Source organism: Canis aureus, chromosome 8, assembly GCF_053574225.1.
Source record: "Canis aureus isolate CA01 chromosome 8, VMU_Caureus_v.1.0, whole genome shotgun sequence".
In the NCBI taxonomy this organism is placed as follows: domain Eukaryota; kingdom Metazoa; phylum Chordata; class Mammalia; order Carnivora; family Canidae; genus Canis; species Canis aureus.
Genome location: NC_135618.1, coordinates 23244191 through 23253342, shown reverse-complemented (window position 1 = coordinate 23253342; position 9152 = coordinate 23244191).

The following is a 9152-nucleotide window of genomic DNA, read 5'->3' as shown; positions in this document are numbered from 1 at the left end:
ATACAAGTTTTCTTCTAGGAATTTGGATATATTTTTCCATTATGAGAAGTCTAGGGTAATTGCTATCTAAATTTTTTTCCTCTTGAGTGTAGGACAATTGTACTTCTAATGTCCTGATTTTTGCCGTATCTATGGATGTCTGAAGGCAAATAGGAAAGGGTCTAAATGGATTTTGAGTTGATTTCAGAATTATGCTTTTGTTTTTCTAAAGAGTTAAACTGTAAATCAGTAATTCTTGGGGCTCCTGGCTGGCTCAGTTGGTGGAACATCTGACTCTGGATCCCGGGGTCATGAGTTTGAGCCCCACATTGGGTTTAGAGATTACTTAAGTAATAAATAAATCTTTAAAAATAATTAGTTTTTAATTTTAAGTAATCTCTTAAAAATAAATCTCTTTTAAAAATCAATAATTCTTTTAAAAATTTTTATTTTTAAGTAATCTCTACATCCAACATGGGACTCCAACTCACCACCCCGAGATGGAAAGTCCCATGTTTCACCAACTGAGTGCCCCAAGAATTGTTGATTTTGAACTCTTTTTAACATTTGCATTCCTGCAAGCTATCTTCAAAGAATTGCATAACCTTTTTCATTAAAACACTTAGAAGTTAATTTGCCCACTCAACCGTATTGTTTTGAATTTGACTTTTTATATCAGGGAGAAAATTTCCAACTAAGATAGAAATCAATAGACTTCAATGTTCTGCTGTCCAGAGGACATGAATTCTTTGGGTGGAGGCCTAGAATATATCCACAAAGGACATTGCATAGGAAGGCCTGAAGCTTGCAGAGCCTGATTACAGAACCCAGCAAAATGAGCCTCATTGTCCAGGCCAGGCACTTCTGAATTTATTTCCTGGCTTTTAGCATTTACACGAGTAACCTGTAGATCCTGGGCCCAGAGATTAGGCTGAGTGCTCTCGGTATAGCTTATAGGGAAAGGGAAGTTAAAATAAGCAGGTTAGTGTTTAAGGGATTTTCTGGGGAAGGGGGAGGAGTTTAGGAGTTAGCTTCTTTGCTGAGGAGACTGAGCTAGATTGTAAGAAGGGGAATTTACATTGGATGTGGACTTTAATTTTGTTCTAATTTCTTCTCTTTCATCTAGTGAAAGGAGTCCCCAGGGCTAGCCGTTCTGCTTCTTAGTATCCACTTTGCAATTTGGGCTTTCCATAGGTATAATGAAACAATTATTTAGGATGAATGCTCTCTAAAAATTTGTTTCAAATACAGGAATTTTTCAAATTCAAAAGATCCACTGTCTGGCCATTGGCCAGTAGGATCTATTCATCCCAATAGCCACTTAAACCAACAGACCTGTTTTTGTCTGCACCAGGATGTAAGAGGTACCCCAAAGGAGAGTGCAAAAGATGCAGTCCACACAAGTTCCAGAAAGGTCACTCCCGGAGTAAGCCCAAGAAAGCAAAGGCCATCCTTGTCACAAGGGGTAAGAATCATGTAGTGAAAACAGTGTCTCCAAGTCTCTAACAGAAAAACTAATCTGTGACACAGGGCAAGTGCTACTGGAGTGGGACTTCTCCAGAACTAACAAGACGATGAAGGTTGAGATGACAGAGGCCCCTTATGAACTGGGATTCCTTACCACAAACTCCCCTGAGAGCAGGCACAGTCTACAAAGAGAAGGCTGCTTGTGACCTTGTGTCTCGGAACCCCAGTCTATTCCACTGACCACCAGATACACACCAGTATGTACACGTTTCAGATGGCACAGGCCAGAGAATAATCTTAGTGTTGATAAAGCCAAACTCTCAGGACATAAAATAAGACAAAGGGAAAAACTCATTAGTCCTATGAGTTTTATGACAAACAACACAGAAGAAAGAGACAAAAGAAAACAAAGGCCACCTCTGGGAGGAAGAGGATGGATAGAAAACAGGAGTACTCATTACCAAATCTTCACCAGAGTCGCTATATACAAAGAAATAGTTCCACAGGTATTTCCTCCTGCCAGTCTAAGTTTAAAAAAAGGGCTCTCCCTACCCTCACTTCCAACAGACCCCGCAGGCAGAAGTCCAGGAGACTGGTGCGGTGAGAATTCCTAGCCTCTGCCAATGCGCGGCGGAATTCCCACGCTCTCTCTGCTACAGCAGCCCCAGAGCAAGCAGGTGCAGCCTAGTGAAATCTCCTGGCTGCCTTGCCAAGACCGTAGGGGAAAAGAAAAATTTCCCTCTTCCCTTCTAGTTTCTTGGCCAAGACACACCCCATCATAAAAGATCAACAGGAAGAAAACAAATTTAATTTAGTACATACATGGGCCCGAAAGTGGTGACACCCAAAGTAGGGACCGAAGCAGGCAGCTTTTATACCTTTCAGACAAAGAATAAATTTATAAAGAACTGACAAGACCAAGGATGCCTCTACCCTCCAGGTGCTGCGAGTACCTGTAAAGTACCCTTCATATAGGGACTTTATTTCTTGCTTCAGGGGGTCAGGGGAGGGTCGGAGTGCCCCTCTTGTACTAGCTGTTTCCCAAATAATTTTAGTTAAAAAATAATCAGCATGCCAGAGTGGCCTGCCTTGAACCCCATCCACAGTGTCTCCCTCACAGTCACTCATAATTACAGCAAGCCTTTCCTGGATACTCACAGCGCCTCTTTCGCACTAACTACCTTACAGTGAATTTCCACAATTCAGTGAACTATAGGTACTATTATCACACTCCTTTCCTCAGTGAGGATACTGAGGTGTAGAGACTTTTAGTGACTTGCCCAGCTCCGGGACTCAGATCCACACCTGTGTGACCCTAGACGCTGTGCTTTTAGCCTCTGTCCTGACTACACCATGTCCCCAGTCCTGGTCTTTACCCAAAGCCACTTGGTATCTCTGGGACTTACTGACATGATATTAGAATCTATGTTCCTGTTCTGTTTTTGCCACATCCTCTTTCTTAGTCTGTCCAAGTTGCCATGACAGAGATACCATAGAATGGGTGGCTTATGAGCAACAGAAATTTATTTCATTCACACTTCTGGCATCTGGAGAGTCCAACCTCGAGGCACTGGCAGGTTCAGTGTCTGGTGTGAACTGCTTTCTGGCTCACAGATGGCCATATTTTTGCCACAAGCTCTCATGGGGGCAGGGGCAGGAAAGCTCTCCGGGGTCCCTTTAATAAGAGTGCTAACCTCATTCGTGAGGGCTCCACCCTCGTGACGTCATCACCACCCAAAGGCCTTTCTTTGCCAGAAAAAGCTCCATTCATGATGCTGTTTAGAGAACTAACTTGTCTGCCTCTCAACATGTTTTCAAGTCATGGGCTTAATAAGCTGCTCCAGACCCCTCATGTGGAATCTCTTTTCTCTTTCCCTCTGGTTTTCTCTTTATGGACTCCAGGTTTCAAATTATTACTACAACCTCCTGTCTGTGACAATGTTTTTTTAAACAGTTTTCTTAGAAAACTGCTTTTCTCTGTAGATGAGTGAGAACTCCTGCAGGGATTCATAAAGAGCCAGGATAGGTTTTTATTTCTAACCTAAAAACAATAGGGTAAGTGGCCGCATGTCCTTGGTGAACCGCCGGCACATTCTTCACACCAGCATTGGCTAGAGTGACCTGGCGCTTCTTTTTTCCTTTTAAAAAATTTTTTATTTATTTGAGAGAGAAAGAGTGCTCGAGCAGGGGGAGGGTCAGAGGAAGAGGGAGAGAGACAAGCAGACTCCGCAGTGAGCACGAAGCCCACCTTGGGCTTGATCCTGGGCCTCTGAACCAAAGCCAGACTCTTGGTGGATTGAGCCACCCAGGTGCCCCCCATCTGACACTTCTAACCTGAGACCGATCGAGACAATTCTGATTCAGTGTCAGAGTTTTTAACGGCTTTATTGTTCCTTTATTGTCTAACAACCTTTTAGAGGTGAATGTCCACATAATTAAAATATCTGAGGGCCACCACGCGAGTCCGGCTCACAAAGGGCCCTGAATGCATAGATTTAAGGCAGGGTCCCTTGAAAGGCATACTCCAGTTGTGAGAGGAAACGAGTCAGCTACACAATGGAAGGATTTCCTTGCTTTTTCCTCTGCTGTTCCAGAGATGCTCTAAAACTCAGATTTGTTTAACCAAACCTGTTAACTTTTCATAAATTTACTGGGTTGCAAATGGGAGCTGATCTACACCATACACAAATTATGTCTGAAATAGTTTGGAAAACTAAAGGTCTGGCTGCCACTATTACCTATGTAAAGTACCTGGAAATCTTACAAATAATATTTTTAAATATTTTTTCCCCAATGACTAAGCCAGGGATTCTTAAACTGGAGTCCGTGGAAAGGTTTGAAAATTGGGGGATTTACCTATGAATTTTCTGGTAAGATAGTCCATAACTTTCATTAGAATCTCTGTCACCCTTTTTCCACTCCACCCCCAAAAGATACAAAACTTGCACTTAAGTTTTATTTTACAATCTTTTAATTTTTTTTCAATCTGAGGCTTGAATTTAATGAAAAAACAAACAACCTTATCTCCCTTCCTTCTGTGCCTGTTCAGTCATCCCACACCTCCCAAAATGAATGGTGTGTGTGGGTTGGTGCATCTGTAAAGCCTTCTCTTAGGGTAGCAGGATGTAAGAAAAAAAGATGGAGAAAAAGTTTTTAAATAGGGGTAGACATTTTCTTTTTTTATAGTACTCTGCCTTGAATTTGTTTTTGTTTTTTTTTAAATTCTTTCCTGAGTTTCTTGACTATTATTATTGTTACTTAGTAGCCTTCACTGTAAATTCTTTCGTGGACAACTGTGAAGTGCTAGATTCTATTTTAGCTAGCTGAGCCGACACAGCAAATTTATGTTCTGTTATAAATTAAGTGATGTGATGACATATGCTTAGTGGTTAGACTGACATGCAAAATAAATCAAATGTAATCATTCGAATATAAGTTTGAGATATAAAATAAACCATTTGGGGGTTGAAACAAAAGACATAACTATAGGAGTAGCAGTCTGCCAAAGCACAAATAAGCTAATTCTGCTTGTAGTCAGCAAAATAAAAATAATTTCAATAATTTCAGTTGGATTTTTTTTCTCCTATGAGTATCATACCTCTTTTCTCTGTGAGGAAACTGAGCTTAAAGCGGTGAAAAAATTTGCTTAAAGTCCTACAGCTCGTAGGTGGCAGGACTGAGATTCAAACCTGCCTATATGTGATGCCAAAGCTCACTGGGAGAACTGTTGGCTAGGATTGCACTTTACGCACTTTTGAATAGCTGACAGGTGCCAGCAGATCGCTATACAAATAGGTATTCAGTAGGTGCTTTTGAAAATGAGTGAATGAATAAATGATAGGTTTAGTGAGAACAAAGGATAAGGACTTCATTACACGTTATTGTCGACCTTTCCGATAGGTCTTGTTCACCTCCTATCCGGGGGGCAGTCTACACAACCTACAATCCAGCAACCCAGGGATTCATCAAGTTTCCCCGGTTAAACACCAGAACTCCAGGGCCCTGGTGCCAGGCTGCCTGGGTTTAACTTCTTCTTCTTTTTTTAATTGAAATATAGTCGATATATAATATTGTACTAGTCTCAGGTGCACAACACGGTGATTTGACATAGACATTACAAAACGCTCACCACATTTGGTGGTGTCACCTGCAACGTTATCACGATGCTATTGACTGGATTCCCGGGGCTGTGCTTTTCCTCTGGGCCAAGTGGCTTCATAACTGGACGTTTGCACCTCTCCATCCCCTTCACTATGCAGCCCATCCCTCCGCCCCGCGCCTGCGGGCTTTACCTGCTGTCTCTGCCACTCGCCCTCGCCCCGACCCAGTCACTGAGCTCCTCTGTGTGTCAGCTGTGTCACTGGTAAGGAGGTGGGGATCCCAGTTGTGACTTCTTTATAGGGTTGTTTTGAAGATAAAGCAAGTTAATAGATGTAAAGCACATTAGAAAACACAGTAAACACTCAATAAAGAGCTTTATTAACTTAAATGCAGTTCTTCAGAGCCCTTGTAAAACCCTTACCATCCTTTTGCAGTAAAGCTTTTCCAAAAAGTGCGTCCTACCAGGGTCATGTTTGTGTTCTTTTCCTGGAGTTTCCTGAGTGTGCGCTGTGTTGACATCCCATCATTAATATCTTCTGCTGTCGGTGCTAAGTTTTTCATCGCGGCCTCAGATACCCCCGGGGTTTGCTGCTCTTCAGCAGACCTCCAACATGATACCAGGACCTGAAATGGCAGAAACTGAAAGCAAAATAGAAAAACTCAGCCAAGAAATGCTGGGTGACTTTTCCCTTTGCTGTGTATTTAAAAAAAATAAAATAAAATAAAGGTAAATTGAAAACCTATGAAGGCAGGCATACTGTACAGGGCTGTTTTGGTTTAATTTTCTAAATATCAGTACAGAGTTTTCATTGCTTTGTTGAGCAGACAACTCCCGAGTGTTTACTGTGGTGTGCCCGGACTCTCTATATACATCTGGTGTCCATCTAGCCTGGATTTTCCAGAACGATCCTAATTTTAAATGTCTTTGGCATCTTTTCATGGAAATAAATTAACAAGGCTGGGAGAGAAAAGGCTTTGTCAGAACTTCTGGCTAGAGTTTTGCTTCATATTTACGTTCAGCTGTGTTGCCACTTGCCCCAAGCGTAGGAGCCGCCTAGTAAAAAAGCCTCCACGAGTCCTGCGGGGCTGCTGGAGCCAGGTGAAGGCACTTACCATCCCATGCACTCTGTTCCCCCCTTTGGGGGAGGAGATTTAAATATTCAGATTTTTATCCACAATTCTGGTTGTTTATTTGGGGCTGGCAATACTGAGAAGTAACTTCTTATATTATATATTCTTAAACTGTTGCTTTTAAAAAATTTTGCAAGGAGACACATGACTGTAATAAGCAGAAAAGAAAATAAAGTTTTTAAAACTCGAATTAGGGGCACCTGGGTGCCTCCGTCATTTGGGCATCTCTTTCTTGATTTCAGTTCAGGTCATGGTCTCTGGGTCATGGGATCAAGCCCCAGGTCTGCTCCATGCTCAGCAGGAAGTCTGCTTGAGATTCTCTCCGTCTGCCCCTACACCCTGCTCACACCCACTCTCTCTCTCAAATAGATAAATAAATTAAAAAATATATAAAATAAACTGGGCAGCCCGGGTGGCTCAGCGGTTTAGTGCCACCTTTAGCCCAGGGCCTGATCCTGGAGACCTGGGATCGAGTCCCACGTCGGGCTCCCTGCATGGAGCCTGCTTCTCCCTCTGCCTGTGTCTCTGCCTCTCGCTCTTTCTGTGTCTCTCATGAATAAATAAAATCTTAAAAAAATAAAAAATAATAAAAATAAAATAAACTATTGACTTACTACCACAAAGAAAGTGGACATTCTATTTTTAAGCAGCCCATTAGTACGGAGTGGCATCACTCCAAGAAGCCAAAAAGCATACACTCTAGGAGGACAGAGATCATCTGCTTTTCTCATCTTTGTGTTCCCACAGAGAAACACTTGATAAATATCTGCAGAGGAATGAACAAAGGCCTCTTTAATATTCTCTTAAACATCTTCGCTTTCCCAAATAAGACCAAACATTATAGGTCACCTTAAGTGTGCCCAGAGTTATATGTGACACACACAAAACAGATAAATATAAATCTGTATCTATGCCTGTATGTATCTGGATTTACACACAGACTAAGTATTATTTACTTGATGGAAGGATTCACCAGATCCTTCTATGTAGCAAAGCTCTGTACGTTTAAAGTGGAATTTGATTTTCTTCCTTTTTCCTATGAAGTAGTGGAGTAGTTTGAAAGAACTTTGGTCGAACAACAGCCCTGGGTTCGAATTCCACTTCTACCTCTGACCTCTTGTGTGTCCAGGCTTTCGTTTAATTGTTTTACCTCTCTGGGTCTGCGTCATTTCCACTGTGAAATGAGGAAAATTGCAAATGTTAAGGGTTCGGCATTAAAGCACCTAGTACAGTGCCTGGAGCACAGGTACAAAGGGTACCTGCTGTCACTGTAGTTTACTCAAGCTTTAGGGAACATGCAGTACAGGAATCCAAGTATCACCCCAACAACAGCCACCAGTCCCCAAATGCATCAGAGAGGCTCACGATTAATTGGCATGAGAAAAGAAGGCCTTCCATGCCCCATCCCAGCCAAGTGATATCAATGCTTAGACTCGCAGCATTTCTCGCTTGGCGTTCTGAGAGCACAGAGGCCTCCTTCACTTCCTTGTTTATGTGACAAGAGGAGGGGAAATCCCACCCTCCTCCAGCCTCTGCAGCCTGCCTTTTTGAGGCTCAGCCAGGGAAAAAGAAAGCAGTGGTTAAATTCGGGAGCAGGGGCTGGAAAACCGGGATATTGGCATTGTAGCCTAGCCAGAGGAATAATTAAAGCTTCAACTCAACAAAATTACCTAACCTTCAGTGTAAACTTGTCAGTCCAATAAATAAACCAAGAGCTGCACCATATGGTGAGGTAGGAAGTGTCCCCGCGGCTGCCCCCTTCCTCTCTGAGGCGTGAGAGGTGCCTGAGGGCCTCACAGGCCTGTGGGCTGAAAGCCTCGAGGCCCCCCAGCGTGGCCGAGCAGGGAGATGTGCTTCAGATTCCTGATGCCAACCCCCACTGAGCTTTAAGAACCAGGGCCAGTGGGGTGGGGGGTAGTGGGGTGCTGGGGGGGTGCAGGAGGAAGGAGGCAACAGGCAGGTGTGTTTCTTGCTCCAGAACCTGGTCTCCAGCAGCTCTGGTTACGTGGCTACCAGCCAAGCCATGTCTGGGGTGAGCTCCCCTGTGGCCTGGTGGTGCAGTAGCCCTGGGCCTCTGCTAAGACCTTTTGCAAGTCCGCCAGTGAACAGACTTCCTCCTCATACCACACCGGTCATGATCTTCTAGAACTGGAACGGGACTTTCAGGAAGTGGATGAGGGGCCACAGGCTACTGGGCACGCCCACCTTGACTCCACAAATGAGAAGATCTCTGTGTCCCTTTTGTCCTTGTAGTGAGTGTGTAATGCCATTACAAGTTAAAGAGAGACAGAATGGCTTTCAAGGGAGGAAACCCAGAACTCGGGCCCCCTTGTCCTGGTCACAAGCGAACGGAGGGTTCAGATACTTTAGACCAGGAAATTACAGAGAGAGCACGGGGCTAAGATAGGATAGCATTGTCCTCGAAGTGTGTGTGCGGGAGTGTGCATGCACACACAGACACACACACACAGCAT